The sequence below is a fragment of the Acomys minous genome (assembly GCF_964271855.1).
Source record: "Acomys minous genome assembly, chromosome: 12".
In the NCBI taxonomy this organism is placed as follows: domain Eukaryota; kingdom Metazoa; phylum Chordata; class Mammalia; order Rodentia; family Muridae; genus Acomys; species Acomys minous.
The window spans coordinates 15,988,826-16,006,743 of NC_140493.1; positions in this window are offsets into that span (position 1 = coordinate 15,988,826).

The window sequence follows — 17,918 nt, forward strand, 5'->3', positions numbered from 1 at the left end:
AACAAAGCCTGTCACCCTCTGACTGAGAAGGACATGTACAACGGATGGGACTTGAGCTAAAAACAGCGGCCTTTTCAAGTCCCTGATCCAACCCTGTGTCCTGAGTTCTCACACTTGAACTTGCCTTGCCAGCATCCATACTAGGTAGTGCGCGCATGTGCACATGTCCATGAAAACATACGTATGTATATGCATATATGCACACATCTCTGTTGTACTTCTCCATTTTATGCATGCAGCTCCTTTCCACATCAGCCTTCACCATGACCCAGCTGCCGTGGATGGGAAGCAGGGCGAGCTCATCAGCTGAAGCTTCGGGAGGATGGTACAGATGACCAGTGTCCACCTCTAGATAAAGGGAATCTGATTCTAAGCCAACTTCAGTTGCAAGGACCCTGCAGCCACAGTACCCAGGCTTTACGGTGCAGCGAGCTTCCTGGGCTTGGAGTGGGACTTTCTGTGATAGAGTGCTCCTCTGTCAGAATTGCTGTGTAGCCTGCTATAAGGTTCCCAAAGAAGGCAGGAGTCATCTCTGCTTGCCTCTCCTGATCCATCTGCCAGTTGATATAGCCCTCTTAGAGGTATAGTCATTTTTTGGACATCTGTTGAAGATTCTGTTTGCTTCCAAGATTCTGTTGCTTTCCTCTGACTGAAGATAAAGCTCCAGCAAATGGACATCCAGACCTCAGCTTATGAGTCCAACTGATCTGCCAATTATAATTTGTATGTTGAATGCCTCCACACCACCACCACCACTGCCCACGCCATGGGCCCTTGTGTGGAAGGCTTGGCTCCCTGCTGATGGTGCTATTGGAAGGCTCTGGAAACTTTAGGAAATGAACCTCACTGATCACTACCTGAGGAGGATGTTCTTCCTCACCACAACCATAGAGGCCACCAGACCAAGTGACCTGGACCCAAACCCTCTGAAACCATGAGTTAAATCAACCTTTCCTCACTTGAAGTTGTTTCTCTCAGGCACTTTGTCACAGTGACAGAAAGCTATCCATGAGCAGAGAAGAGATTCTGTGAGGGACCTAGTAGAAATTAGGGCAATGGGGGGCTTTGAAGGGAATGACAGGACCTCATCCCCTTCTTCCTTTCACTCTTTGTCTGGTAACAGCAGTTTTGTTCTGTCTCACCACAGGCCCAAAGCTAGGGGACCAACTGACACGATGGGGAGCTGGAAAACTTTGAACCAAAACAAATCTCTCTTCTTTATAAGCTGATTGTCTCAGGTGTTTTGTCATCATGACATAAGCCTGACTAACCCACTAAGTGGCAGTGTCATTCCAGAAAGAGAAAGGGACCCTGAAGCAAGGCTGGTCAACTGCCATCTCTCAAAGGCCTTGACCTTTTATCCTGAGGGTTACCCAGACCTGGACACAGAGGTCAAGGCATAGTCATCTCAAAGAAGAATGTGTCATAAGACAATGCCGTGACCTGGGCTTCATAGAGCTACCCCTCAGTATGTGGGCAGCCTAGAAACACACAAAGACCTAAGCAGAAATGTAACTAAGTAGTTTCTGCCCTTGGTCTTGCTGCCAAGTTGCCAAGCACATAGAAAATATTCCCATCATGATTTGAAACCCCAAGCCTGGTCTCATGTTTTTCGGGGGGTGAGGGGTTTGGGTTTTGTTGTTGTTGTTAGTTTGGTTTTGGTTTGGTGTCTTTGTTTTTTGTTTGTTTTTCTTGAACTCATACCAATTATGTTTAAAGGGGCAGGAAAAGTATGAAATCATTTTTTTTTTTCGAGCCAGGGTCTCTCTGTGTTAGCCTGGGCTGTCCTGGACTCACTTTGTAGACCAGGTTGGCCTCATGAAATCATTTTAAAACATCCCTATCTGAGCCAGTGATGATCCCAAATTGAATCTAATGTAAAGAAAATTCAATTCAGCAGCACACCTCCTGCTCAGATCTCAAGTCACTCTCACACAGCAAGTCATAACAATGAACGGTGATCAAGGAAAATCACACAAAAACAGGCTGCATGCAGGACAGCCCGCAGCGCCCTGGCTGGAGACTTAACAAACAGCAATATAACCAACTAAAAATGTACAGCAAATGCTCGAGATGTGTTCTTAGAAATAAAAATCTGGAATATGTATAATGTGTAAGAAACTATAAAAATGATGCTATAGACTTGATAAGTACCAAAGCAGTTTTAGAAGTTCTAGAAATAAAAGGAAAATGAAACAAAAAAAAAAAAAAACTTATCACTCGCTCTTAATGATATCATCATACCCACAGATCAATATATCCCTCAACCCTCATCAGAGAAACTTATTTTTGCAGTAAATGGTGATTAGCACAGAGACCCATGGTGGGTCAAGGCGCAGAGACTAAGAGACTGTGGAGTTCTCCTTCCTAAATGGGACAGGTCTGACACACCCCACCCAGTGGGAAGATTGTAAAAACAAGAGGTGGTAGGAAACCTGCTAGAGAACAGTATCCCGGGAGCATAAGAAGGTAGTTGAGCATATGAACTCACAGTGTTTGGGGCAGCATACACAAGACCTGTGTAAGTTCAAGCCAATGAAATCCCTGCATGAAATGGGGCATAGAGACCACCCCTAGCTAAGAAAGTATTGACATGTTTTAAGTGCTGGAAGAAGAAAAGTCAGTTTTCTTTAAGGATGTGGCCCTTAGTAGGTCCGCCATTCTCTGGGGCAGGCCCCATATTTAAGAGCGTGTAGGCAACATAAACCAGATTCAAAGGAGAGGAAAAAGAAGGAGGAACCATAGAAGAGCACGAAGTTGGGTGGGTAGAGAGGTGGAAATGGATCTGGGAGGAGGTAGGGAAAGGATAAATAGGACTGAAACACATTGCATGAGCTTCTCGAAGAATTAACAAAATATTATTTTTTTAAAAAACAAAGTTAAAACCTCAGTGGTGGGTTGTGTGAAGTTCTCAAAGAATTAGTAAAAAAAAAATGTTATTTTAAAAAATTCAAAGCTCAGTGGTGGGTTCCAGTAGACGGCACGTCCAGTACTACAGAATTACGATACAGGAGAAGGACATTGTGATGGCTTGAATGTGGGCTGTCCCCCACAGACTCATGTGTTTGGCCACTCGGTTCCCAGCTGCTGGCACGGTTTGGGAAGGTTGTAGAATCATCAGGAGGTGGAGCCTTGCTGAAGGAAACGTATCTCTGGAGGTGGGCTTTGAGGTTTTACATCTTCACCTTACTTCCTGTTCATTCTCTGTTTCCTGACTCTGGACTCACGTGACCAGCTTCCTCCTGTTCTGGCCACTATGCATCCCCCACCATGTTGGAATATGAAGAGAGAGAGAGAAAAGGAGAAACCTTTCCTCCCTCAAGGTGTATCTTATCGTGTATTTTGTCACAACCACATGAAAATGGCTGAGGCCTGAGATGGCGCAGGAGGTAGGGATTTAGCCAGCACACCCACAGTGGGATGGGAGGTAGAGACAGAATCACCCAAAGCTCACAGGTCAGCTAAACATGGAATATACACAACACAGCAAAACCAAGAAAGCGACCCTGACTCAAAGAAAAATTGGAGAGAACAGATTCCTGAAGGTCCGCCCTCCACCCCCCAACTGCTATACACGCACTGGGGCACACACACACTCCCACTTACACACACAATAATTACCTAATTAACTAACAAAGAGAGGTAGTTGTCTTAGTTGGCATTGTATCAGTGTAAGAAAACACCATGAGCAAACACCACTTATGGAAGAACGGTTTATCTTACCTTACTGCTTCTAAGTCCACAAGGAGGAGAAAGAATTCAGGGCAGGAACCAAGAGGCAGAAACTGGAGCAGAGGCCATGGAAGAGCATGGCTTACTGGCTTGCCCTTCATGTCTGGCTTGTGTCTTACAGTACCCAAGACCACCTGCCCAGGGGTGGCACCACCCACAGAAAGCTGGAACTTCCCATATCAAAAACCAATCTCATGGCGGCGGGGGAGGGGGACATGGGACATTTTCCACACAGACGTTCTCTTTCCCACAAGTGACCTGAAGTTGTGTCAAATTGGCAAAACACTAGCCAGTACGATATCTAACACAGCAGCTTCATTAAGCACGAACAGTCAGGTGCCGGCAAACAAGCTAAATACAAAGAGGACACGAGAAAGAGGCCCACAGTCAAATAGGGCACAGTTAAGCTGCAGGTAAAGGCAACCCAAAGAGAAACTAGTAAACACAGTGAGGGAGAAAACAAGTCTCACAGGGAAAGGTGCAAGGGTTAGACTTAGGACTGATTCTAAGCAGCCATGCAGAGGCCACAGGACAAGGACTGAGCACCCAGCATGCTACAGAAAGAACTGTGTGCAGAGAAAAGCTATCATCCCCTCTGAGGCTGAATCGCGGACATCCTAGCTACAAAGGCCCCTAATAGGATAATTTCCCATCAATCAACATGTCAACAGGCAATTCTAAGGGATTTGCCTCAGACAGAAGTAAAACCACACAGAGAAGGAATTGGAAAATACAATAGGCACTGGCAAGCAAAGAGGTTGGTAAACAACGGAGGTGCAGCGAAGCTGCTGCAGAAAACAGTTATGTCTCTGTTGCTGTCATAAAACGCCAAGACCAGCAAATCACAGAATGAGGAAGTTTGGGGGCTTATGGCTGCAGGAGGGCGGAAGGGGGGGCAGGGAGGGGGGGCCAGTCCCTGAAGGCAGAGAAAAGATAGCAGGATGGCTGCAGTCTTACCTAGATTCCTATTGCTGTGATGAAACACCATAGCCAAAGACAACTTGTGGAGGAAGGGGCTTCTTCCAGCTTACATTTCCTCAACACAGTCATGAAGGAAATGCTGTAGGTTCAGTTTTCTTTTTTTCTTTTTTTTTTTTTTTTACTTTATTAATTTATTCTTGTTACATCTCAATGTTTATCCCATCCCTTGTATCCTCCCATTCTTCCCTCCCTCCCATTTTCCCCTTATTCCCCTCCCCTATGACTGTTCCTGAGGGCGATTACCTCCCCCTGTATTTGTTCATAGAGTATCAAGTCTCTTCTTGGTAACCTGCTGTCCTTCCTCTGAGTGCCACCATGTCTCCCCCTCCAGGGGACATGGTCAAAGGTGAGGCACCAGAGTATATGAGAAAGTAATATCCCACTCTCCACTCTACTGTGGAGAGGTTCAGTTTTCTTAACCAACATATTTTATTACAAACGTATTAATTGAGCATACGTCACTTATAACCAAAACAATAGGAAAAGGGGATTAAAGAACACAATAACACCATTGAGACGTAACAAGAATAAATTAATAAAAAATTAGAAAAAATTAAATTAAATTAAATTAAATTTAAAAAAAAAGAACATAATAACAAAAGCGTAAGGATATCAGTTCCAAGGAACGATTCCCCTGGCGTAATCAGCAGCATTTCTTCTGCTGGAACCTGGAGTAACCAGAACCCGGAACCTCAGCAGGAGCCCTGAGCCCCAGAGCCTTCTCTTGATTGATTCTCTCTAGGGGCGTCTGAAAGTGGAGTGATGAACAGCCAAAACTATCCCAAGTCTCCAAAAAGCCCCGCCTCCAGTTCTGGGCTCATTTATATATCTTCTCCCAGAGTCTGTTCACGAGATCTTTTCAGCTGGCAACAATCAAGATCCTGCAGGAGGTGGCTGGTCTTCTAGCGGATTAACCTCACCTGTTCTCTCACAAGACCATTCACCATCCCACACTAGGGAAACAGGTTTATCTCCCCTTCAGAATGCATAGTAGGAACTCAAGCTGAGGCCACGGAAGAGTGATGCTTACTGTCTCGCTCTTTATGGCCTACTCAACCTGCTCTCTAATAGCCCCCAGGACCACCAGCCCAGGAATGGCTCCACCCACAATAGGCTGGGCCCTCCCATATCAATCACTAATTAGCAAAATGTACTACAGATTTGCGTATGGAGGTGTATTCTCAGCAGAGTCCCACTTCCTAAATAACTCTATTGTATGTCGAATTGACAATAAACTAGCCAGAACCGTGGCAGAAGCAGGAAGCAAAGAGCTCATATCCTGAACTGAATGCAGGATACAGAGAATGCAAACTAGAAATGGTACAAGTATTTAAACCCTCAAAGCCCAGTGACACGCTTATTCCAGCAAGGCCACGCCTCCTAAGCAACCCCCCAACAGCATCACTAACTGAGGACCAGGTGTACAAATGTCCAAGACTGTGGTGGACATTCTCATTAGAACCATCACATGACCACATAAGGAACAGTAGCAAAACAACTATGGAGGTTTAAAGATGAATATTTAAACCTGACAAAATATAATTGGTGTGGACAAAATAGCATGCATGTAAAACTTGAATTCTGAGAGCCAAGTCACTGGTTCTGGGCAGAGGGAAATTGATTTTGACTTTGTCAAAATAAGAGGGGCTAATAAAACATTTATAATATGAAAGAAGATGAGGTGGGGGATATTAAGAGTTAAAGACTTAAGCAGGAATGGGACGGAGGGGTGAAAGAGCACAGAGGACAGGAAATGGGTTAAGCAGAACTACAGATCTATGAAAAATGGAAGCCTAATATTTTGTAAGCCAATTTAAAATTTGAACTTTAAAATTTTTGGTTTTGGAATTATAATATAATTACATTTCTCTCTTCTACCTTTTCCCTTGAAGCCTCCCACATAACCCTCCCTACTCTCTTTCAAATCTCTGCCCTATTTTTCATTAAGTTTGTGTGTGTGTATGTGTGTGTGTGTGTGTGTGTGTGTGTGTGTGTGTGTGTGTGTGTTCCTTAAACATAAAATATTCTAACTTGGGGTAGTAGCTCACACCTGTAATCCCAACGGGCAAGAATCTGAGTAAGGAGGATTATGAGTTCCAGGACAGCTTGAATTATAGAGTGAAATCTTATCTTTAAAAAAAAAAAAAGCAAAATGTTCTGGTGTGTTGGTACATGCCTATAATCCCAACAGTTGAAAGGCTGAGACAAGAGGATTACAAGTTTCAAGTTAGCCTAGGCTGCACATCAAGAGCCTATTTCAAAAAGATGAAATAAAATATTCTAAGGTAACAACTAAAATATACATGAAGGACAAAACATTCCAAAGCTGCAGTAAAAATGATTGCAGTAAATAAAATAAAATAAAACAAAATATCTCAATAAATACAAAGACAATAAAAGGAAAATGGAAAGAAGAGAAGAAAATGTGACATAAAGGCAAGTATATTGCTTACTTCTCTGTTTCTGACATAAAGCACCCCTGATCGAGGCAATTTATAGAAGAAAGTGTTTATTCAAGTGTACAGTTCCATAGGGCTAGAGTCAAATATGGCTGAGGAGCCATGACACCAAGCAGCTGGTGAAGGAAGCTGAGAGTTCACATCTCCAACTCCAAGCTGGAAATGGGATGAGGCAATGTACTTGCAAAGCTCACCCTAGTGGTAATACTTCCTTTAGGAAGGCTACATGTTCTCCCTAAACAGTGCCACCAACCAGGGACAACGTGGTCATATGTCTGAGCCTATGGGGCATATTCTCATTCAAATTAGCACAGCTGATAAACATGAACCCTGGCTTACTCATTACATCAATATGATCAATCCAAAGTCATTCATTTAAAAAATACATATATTGGCTTAAGAAATATGGCTGGCTTTCACAAGAAACCTTACAAAAGTCCTCACTGTAGGAAGGACCAAAGGAAAATGTATATGAATAAAATATTAATAAAAGAAAAGTGAATTTAGAAAAAATACGCAAACACAAGCAGTGTCACTATAAAGTGGCACAAGGCTAAATGAAGTAAGATATACTACAATTCCAAACAGGAGTCAGTTACCCAAAAACAGCTTCAAGTTACATAAGGATAAAAACTTATAGAACTTATTCAGTCATAGAAAAAAAATACTCATGTAGTTACTAACAAAGGAAGGAGAGGAAAGTTAGCAAACACAGTGGATACTTGGACATCCCTGTGACAAATCCCTGGGAGAAACAGTTTAAAATTGGAAAGATTGCGTTGGATCACAGTTTAGTCCTGGGTGGGTTAGCTCCACCATTCTCAGGCTCTGTAAGGCAGAAGCATCTTGCAGGAGGGGTAGGGAGAAGTAGAAGGCAGGAGGAGGTAGGACAAAGGACACCTTTGAAGGCTGGCACCACTGACCTACCCCTTCAGCTATTCCCCACCTTCCTCAGTTATACCGCATCCCAGTAGTTCATGAAAAGTTTGACCCTGCCAGTGGGCTCAAGATTCACTGGTTCAGTCAGAACCCTCATGATCTAATGGCCCCAGCAAAACCTTCCCAGACACACCAACAAGTGAGATTGACCACTACATAAAGTAAAAATAAAAACAACAGATTACACATTATTTCCAAGAATATGTTGAATCATTTTTTTTTAATTATCAGACACTAAGCCATAAAACAATCCTAATGAATTCTATAGGATGATAATATGGACCAATTTTCAGGAAACACCAGGCAAATTAGAAATTAATGACAAGAGAAACTGCATATATTTGGAAAATACTTTTAAATGTGCTTTTGAATTACTCATGGGTAAAATAAAAAAGATTATAAAGTAAATAAGAAAAAAAGTTTTAAATAATGAAATCTCAAGACTTATGAGCTTCCAGTAAATCAATACATAAGGGAAGTTAAAGAAAGGGCTGCTTCTATTCAGAGACAAAAAAGGGTAAAAGGCAGCAGGCATCCAACAGAAAGCATAACAAACAACACCAAAAGAAACAAGTTAAATTCACAAACAGAAAGTAGATAAGTAACCTTCTTCAGAGCCAAGCAAATTATTAAAGATGCTAATTAACAAACTCTAGCTCTCCCTCCCTCCATCCATCTATCATCTGTTATCTATCTATCTATCTATCTATCTATCTATCTATCTATCTCTGGTGTCTTTCTCATGAGCTGGCCACCTTACTTTTAAAACAGGCTCTTTCCATGGACCTGAAGCTTCCTGATAGGTTAGACTGGCTGGCCAATGAGCTCCCAGAATCCATCTGCCATCACTGGGGTTGCAGACAGGTGCCACAATGCCTGTCTCTTACACAAGTGCTGGGGATCAAAGTTCAGGTACTCAGGCTATGCGGCAGACATTTTACAGACTGAGCATCTCCACAGCCCTGAAATGGTGACCTCAGAGCACTGTTGAAATAGGTGACAAGGGAGCCATACGGCTAGGGTGGAGGGGAGCAATGGTAGCCCAGGACCAGGGTAAGTTTCAGAACTCAAATAGGAGATACACACCTTCCCACCTCTGCACAGGCCCCCTCAACAGCAGTATTTAAAAAAAAACTGCCACGCCTACTCTTCCACCTTTTCCCTTTAATTCTCTCAGTAACACTTCCAATATAATTAAGAGACACATATATAATTACAATCTTTCCAATACAATTATAACTCGTCATTTTCTAGCACACTGTTTGCTTTAATCACTGTCTCCATTAGAGTTTAAGCTCCGCGAGGACCACGTTACTGTCACTTCTGTTCACTGCTACATCTAAAAGAGCTAAATAAGAATCAGGCAGTTCCAAGGTGCTTGATACAGAACAGGGGTTGGAGCTGGGGTGTGGCTCAGATGGTAGAGTGTTTCAATCCCTAACATCATTGTATAAAAACAGGCACGATGATGTCCCATCACTCAGGGGGTGGAAACTGGAAGAAAAGAAGTTCAAGGTCATCCTCAGGGACAAAGCAGGTTCAAGACTAGCTTTGGATACATGAGACCAGCTCAAAAAAAAAGTAAAATGAAATGGAGCCTGTGTGAGGTCAGCAAGATGCTCTTTAGAAGGCTCGGGTTCCAATGCCCAACCTGCAACCATACAAGGACTATGATATATCATTTTTACACTCAGAAGCACACTTGTGACACTTGTACAGCCAGTAGTTCTAAATAAAAACTAAATTAGAAGTGGAAAAAGAAAAGCAATGTCCTCACAAATATGACCTTCCACCTCCCCTAGGTCATACAGTGTCCAGTGGAGATGGTTTCCTGGGTCCACAGTTTCTTTTTTTCAAGGGTTTGCTTAATTCAGAAGAATTTCTAAAATAAAAGACACTCATCTACAGTACAAGAAAATAGATCAGTGGATCTTGTGGTGGGTGAGGAAAGTGGTAGCAAGGCCAAAGGAATTTTTTTTCCTTTTTTTTTTTTTTTTTTTTTTTTTTTTTTTTTTGGTTTTTCAAGACAGGGTTTCCCTGTGTAGCGTTGTCTGTCCTGGACTCACTTTGTAGACCAGCTAGCCTTGAACTCACATTGATCCGCCTGCCTCTGCCTCCCGAGTGCTAGGATTAAAGGCGTGCGCCACCACACCCAGCTGGTCAAAGGAATTTTATACATAGTAGAAATGCTCTGTGTCTTGACTGAGGTGGTAGTTACCTGACTCTGGATAAATATCAAAATTCACAAATAGGCATGTAACATAAGTGAACTTCATTTGCAGGAAGTTTCTGTGGGGATGCAAAGGGTTAGCATTCTAATATACAAGTCAACTCTGCCTCATCTCAGGGGCAGTCCTGAGGGCTGTGGCACAGGTACACATGGCTAGGGTCAGATAGGGACATAGGAAGGAGATAGAGCTCAGAGCTCAGAGAAACATCACTGGCAGTGATACAGCTGCTCCTGGCCAGGAGTGGTGCCACTCAGACATGGCATTCACAATGCAGAGCTGTGGCTTTCAGAAGCATGATGGAAAATGTTTAAAAGAATCAAATAAAAATTGTAGAGATGATAAACACAATGAATGATCTGAAATGGAGGGTTTGTCTTTTGGCAGGGAGGGAGGTTGTTTTGTTTTGTTTTGGGGAGTTGGGTGGTTGGGGATTGTTTTGAGTTTTGGTGAGGGATTTTTGTTGTTGTTGTTATTTAGGGTTTTATTGCTGTGAAGAGCCGCCATGACCAAGGCAATTCTTATAAAGGAAAACATTTAACCAGGGCTGGTTTACAGTTTCAGAGATTTTGTCCATTATCATCATGGCAGGACACATAGAATTGTCCAGGCAGACATGGTGCTGGAGAAGAAGTTGAGAGTTCTACATCTTGATCCACAGGCAGAAAGGAGACTGTGTACCACATTGGGTGTAACTTGAGCGTCGGAGACTTCAAAGCCTTCCCCCAACAACGCCATAGCTATTCCAACAAGCTTACACTTCCTAATAGTGCCACTCCCTATGGGCCAAGCATTCACACATATGAGTCTGTGGGGGCCATATGTATTCAAACCACCAAAGTTGTTATATTTTTGTTTTTTAAAATAAAGCTTAATGTGAAATGTTCAAATAAAATCATGCAACAAAATCTATACATCTCAGAAAGCTTCTGTACAGTTACAATAGCCATTTTGAAGCTGTGGGCCTTCAGATTAGATTTTGTACTTTCACTATCAAGTATATTTGTGCACACTCATCTACTACCAAAGAAACAAAAATTCCATGACAAAATTAGAACCAGAAAACTACTTAGAATTATATACTATTTTATAACTTGTGTCTACCACTTGCATTTTGCCCTTCCTCCCCCCGCAATATTAACCCTTTCTTTATTTTTTATGTGTTATACTATATATATATATATATATATATATATATATATATATATAATTGACCAAGAACTGTATATGACAGAAAAAATGTGCTTCTTTATCTTTCTGAGATTGTGTGGTCTTGCTTAATATTATACATTCTAAGTCTGTTCATTACCCTGTAAAACTTTATGATGAAATTTTTATTTAGAACTAAATAGTATTCCTATACATGTATGTACATATAAAAATATTCATTATGCATTCATCTGTTGGTGGACAACTTAGCTTAACAGCAGACTAGATCAAACAAAACTAATGACTCAGTAATCTAAAGATATATTGCCGGGTCCCTGCAAGCATCGTGGCCAACAAGGAAATGATCTGGGTAAAGTGACAATAAAACTTGGAGTTCAGGTCATTTTAGTTATCCAGTGCTTAGCCAAAATCTCTAGAGTCTGATGCCAAGCAATTAATTTCTTATACATTTAAACATATTAAAACTTTGGTGAAAAGTTTCCAGGTGACAAGTTGAACAACAAAGCTTTAAGCGTGGCTACATTGCTCCTCTTTTGCAAAGTACAACTCTTTGGAAAAGCACCTGTGACTTTTTTTATTTTCACAAGAATTGATTCTATTGACAGAAAAATAGTGTTCAGGACAAGGGCCTAGGGATGAAGGGTTTGCAACAAGCATAAGAATGCGTTCTATTGACAGAGAAACCATGCTCAAGATCTAGACTTGGGCAGGAGTAAACGTAAGAGTAAACTCCTTTGCAAAGTGCATGGGCCCTCTTTCATGAGTTTGGGTTCTACTGACTGAGAGACAATGCTGAGAAATTTGGAGGATTCTGTGAAGATTGGTTTTATAGAATACCAAAGATTAATGGGTATTAACGCATCCATCCATAGACTTTTGGATGAAAAACAGGTGTCAGTTTCTTCCCTTCAAAAAAAAAATAGCCTACATGTTCAACAATTCTAGTTTTCCTAGTACTATCTGTAAGCTTCTGCCCTCTACAATATATTAGCTGAAATTATACACTCAGAGAAAGAAAATGACAAGAGAATGGACAAGAATGAAGATTTAGACTAATAATGGAGCCTGTCAAGAGATCAAACATGCAGGAGGAACAGAGAGATACAGAGATACAAAGACAAACAGAGACAGAGACACAGAGAGAGCACGTTTAATGAAACAATGGCTAAACTGTACCCTAATTTGGGGGCCAGATGCGTGCATCTAGGCATAGGATGCGCAGAAGTCTTTAATCAAATTCAAGTAGAGAGGAGTTCACACACAAAAACCTAAAATCAAAGACAAAACATCTAAAGAGCCAAAAAAAAAAAAAAAAAAAAAAAAAAGGATCAACACCATTACATAGAAAGGCTGGTTTTTTATTAGAATACAGGTAGATTTCTTAACAGGAATCTTGTAGGGAAGAAGAGAATAGGATATTCAAAATGATAAAGAGAAAAATCTTCCAACCTAGAAAAACTGTCTTTCAAAAAATAGTGGAGAAATACAATTTTTGAGCACCGTCTAAGGGAGCCCACCACCAATAGATGTGCCTCTCAGGAAGTGATAAGGAAGTTCCTGAAGCTGAAACAAAACCTTATGGTTGATAACATGAAACACACGAATGCACAAAACTTAATGGTGATGAGAAACAGGGCCCTATTCAGAATGCTTTAGGGATGCAGGTATGTGGTGCAGTGCTGTCCCAAGTATGAGGATGAAAATACAAAACCACTAGAAACAATTATGTATAACTAAATTGTTCAGGGGTGGGCACAGGATTATATAATTTTCAATATCGGAAAAAAAATGTATAGGGAGGGAGTAAAAGACTAGAGTTCCATTACGTAAGTCCAAGATAAGTTGCTAAAATGTGTTTTCAGGGTGTTAAAGAGATGGCTTAGCAGTTAGTGTGTGATGCTCTTGCAGCAGACACTAGTTCAGCTCCCATCACCTACATTATGCAGCTCACAACCACGTATAACTCCATCTCTGGGCATCTGATACCCCCTTTCTGTATTCCAGAACCACCTGCACTCACATGGCACAGAAACACACAAATACAAATACACTTTAAAAAAAATACTTTTTTGTTTTTCTTTAGACAAGATTTCTCTGGGTACACTTGGCCGTCCTGGACTCGCTTTCCAGACTGGCCTCAAATTCACAGCAATCTATCTGCCTCTGTCTCCCTGAGTGCTGGGATTATGGGTGTGTATCACCATACCTGGCTTTAAAAATATTTTCAAATGTGCTTTTATAAAGCATTCTAATGTAAGACTCATTGTAACTATAAAGAAAAAATAATTAGTACAAACATAAAAACAAAATGAGAATGAATCAAACCATACCAATGGGGAAAATGATTAACCACAGGAAAAGAGACAAAAAAAAAAAAAGAGAGGAAGAAACAAATAATATACTAGAAACAAATGACAGTAGTAATTCCTTCAAGTCAGAAGCAGCTTTGGATGAAATGTATTGAGTTCCCCCAATGAAATAGAAAGCATTGAATGAACAGAATTGTTTTAGTTCTAAGATCCAACTATGTGCTGCCTACAAGAAACTCATTTAACTATTAACTTTTAATCTTTTACACATAAAGTTAAAGAAATGAAGAATATATTCCACACAAAGAAACCAAAAAATGACCAGGGTAGCTATACTCAGGTCTGATAAAATAGACTTGAACTAATAAACTGTAAATAAATATCAAGGAAGAATAAATCAACTATTCAAGAAAACATAACAGTTATAAATACACATGCAGCTACCAGTGGAATACTTAATGTATAAAGCAAATAATAAGAAAAAAAACAGATCAGGAGAGAGACACTAAAGGGAATTCCAATACTCAACGTTCAATTATGGGTAGTCCAAGCAGATAGAAAACCACTAAGGAAATGTTGAGGTGTAAGAGATTTTTAGATCAACAAATGGTTCGATATATAGAGACCATTCCATCAAACAACAGAATATATATCTCAGGAGCACACCAAACATTTCCCAGAATATATCACACCAAATGTCATTTAACAAATTTGTGATGATTCATTTAATGACAGCTATTTTTTATCTCAATAGTATAAAACAAGAAGGATAAATGGGGGTGATTTCAGAAAGTACACAAACACAGAAATTGAATAGCATGCTCCTGAATTACCAATACAGGAATTAAAAGAGAACGTTTAAAATATCTTGAGACAAAAGAAATAGAAGTATGGCCCTACCAAAATGTGCTGAGTAGGTATAACAAAATCAAATTTAAAAAGAGAGTTTATCTTCTGTATTTCTGTTGTATTTGAGTTCTTTGGGTTGTTTTCTTTGGAGAGTGGGATGTGACTTTCTCACGTACTCTGGTGCCTCACATTTGACCATGTCCCCTGGAGGGGGAGACCTGGTGGCACTCAGAGGAAGGACAGCAGGTTACCAAGAAGAAACTTCATACCTTATGAGCATATACAAAAGGAGGAAATCCCCCTCAGGAACAGTCATAGGGGAGGGGAATAAGGGGAAAACGGGAGGGAGGGAAGAATGGGAGGATACAAGGGATGGGATAACCATTGACATGTAACAAGAATAAATTAATAATAAAAAAGAAGAAAAAAAGAGAGTTTATAATAAAAATTCCTATAATGTAAAAATAGGGGAAACACATGTAAATAGCAGTGGGATCCCTAAATATTGACGAGCTATCAAAAAATTAAGAGGAAAATCTCATTCATAATATGCACAAGAAATAAAACTAGAAATAAAGTTAACCAAAGTACACTGTAGACTACAGAACATTAATGAAAGAAATGGGAGAAAACAAATAGTAAGGCATCCTGAGCTCACAGAGTCGAAGAATTAATATTATTAAAACATCCATACTATCCAAAGTAATTTATGGCTTCAATGTAATTGTTATCAAAATTATAATCAATACAAGAATAAAGAAAGAGGCATCAGTTTACCTGATTCTAAATTATACTGTAACAATATAATCATTGATTCAACACAGCAATTGTAAAAAGAATACACTCTGACCAGTGGAGCAGAATAGTTTCCCACACCAATAAAAATGTAAATGCCAAGAATACAAGAACACACAGTGGAGGTGAGTACAGAAAAATGGCTCAGCAGGTGAAGATGCTTGCAGTTAGGCCTGACAACCTAACTTCAATATTTGGGGCCCACGCAACAGAAGGAGAGAACCCTGAGAACCTAACATCAACAGCTGCAGCCCACTTGACAGAAGGAGAGAACCAACTCCAAAGGTTTTCCTCTGACCTCCATATGCAGGCAATCTCACTCACACACACACACACACACACACACACACACACACACACACACACACACACACACACTAAAAACAAAATTATTACATAGAATACCCAGTGGAGAAAGGATAGTCTTTTTAATAAATGGTACTGGGAAAACATAATAGTCACATAACACAGGAACAAAACTGGACCTTACCTGTCCTTCTTTGCAAAGTCAACTCAAAATGGATTGGAAATCTAAGTGGAAGTAAAGGCATGCACCACCATGCCTGGCTAAGTTATAGAGAATTTTGGGTGACTGCTCAGGTAGTAAACTGTCTCTTTCATCTCATTTGGGAAGCTGCGAACCTGCACCCCCTGAATACTCGGGTTACTCCTTCTCAAGTCTCTGATGGAGTTGAAGATCAAATAGTTTAGTTTTACAATTAAGCTTAGTTGTTTAGGGGTTAAGATATTTTTAGGTATAGATAGATGTTTTTTTTTAAGTTGATAATGATGAGATATGATAGATACTGATTTACATTCAGAATTTTAGATGCACCAAGATAGGAAAGATGTTTTCTTCACAGCTGCCAAATACAAATAGCCAAAACAATAAGAATGTAATATTTATATATTCTTGATTGTTTCATAGTTCTTCTTGATATGGATAGTTTATTGTATATGTGTGTGTGTGAGAGAGAGAGAGAGAGAGAGAGAGAGAGAGAGAGAGAGAGAGAGAGAGAGAATATAAATGTATATGTAAAAACTAAAAAAGAAAAAAATTTAAGTGGAAAGCTAGGAGCTACACATATATTTGGAGGCAACATAAAGGAAAAAAACTGTGATCTGAGAAATGACTTTTTTTTTTTAAATCTGACTCCAAGAGTTCACAAGCCTCAAAAGCTAAACCTAGACCAATTAGGGCACATCAAATCGAAAACCTTCCTCACAAAAGAGAAAACAGCTGATGTTCTATGGAAACGATCCATGGATTGAGAGAAAGGGTTTGCAAGCTGTACATTCACAAGGGGTTGATATCGAAAATACATAAGGAACTCAACTAGATATTTAAAAAACAAAAACCAGCTATAAAGGGCAAAAAAAAAAAAGTTGACATACATATTACTCAAAAAGAAGACATAAAAACTACCAGTAGTTGCAGAAAAGCCATGTGTTCTACATCATTAATGAAAGAAATGCAAATTAAGTTATAGTAAGACACTATTTCCCCTGTTAGAACAGCTAGTATCCAGAGGTGAAAGATAAGCACTCCTGAGGATCCAGAGGAACGAAAGCTTTTGTACACTGTTAATAAGAATATAAATTAGAACCCCCTAAGCTGGAAAAACTCAAAATCTGAAACATAATTACTACAAAACCCAACAATTCCACTCCTGGGTCTTTGTATAATAATTTCCTCCAAATTAAAACATTTCATCTAAACAATGATGGATGTGGCAGGTTGTGCTCACGTGTGCAGTAGCAGTGTCTTTGTTAGGGTTTTAATTGCTGTGAAGAGACACCATGACCAAGGAAACTCTTATAAAGGAAAATATTTAGTTGGGGTTGGCTTACAGTTTCAGATGTTTAGTCCACTGTCATCATGGTGGGAGGCAGGGCAGTGTCCAGGCAGACACAGTGCTGGAGGAGATGAGAGTTCTACATCTTGATCTGCAGGTAGAAAAGAAGAGTGTGTCACTGGACATAACATGAGCATAGGAGACCTCAGTGTCTGCTCCCGCAGTGACACACTTCCTCCGATAACACCGCACCTACTTCAACAAGGCCACGCCTCCTAATAGTGCCACTCCCTACGGGCCAAGCATTGGAACACAAGACTCTATGGTGGCCATTCCTATTCAAACCACAAGCGCATACATGTTATAGGAGTATCCTACTTCTCTCTGATTGTAAGTTCTTCCTCCCCAGAAGAGACACAAACTATATATTGCAAATCAGAGCAAGAATCTGGGGTGGGAGAGTGCTGATCCCACGGGTAAACACACTGATATTACTCTGCTAAATAGACATAGCATCAAATTGCTGTTTAAATTGGTGTCTCTAACTCACAGATTTTTGTAAGGGGCAGGTTTTTAGTCTGATTTGATTCTACCACACTTTGTAAGAACAGAGAAAGAGAAGTTTTTTTTTCCCCCTCTGCAGTGGATGGTGGTTAGTGA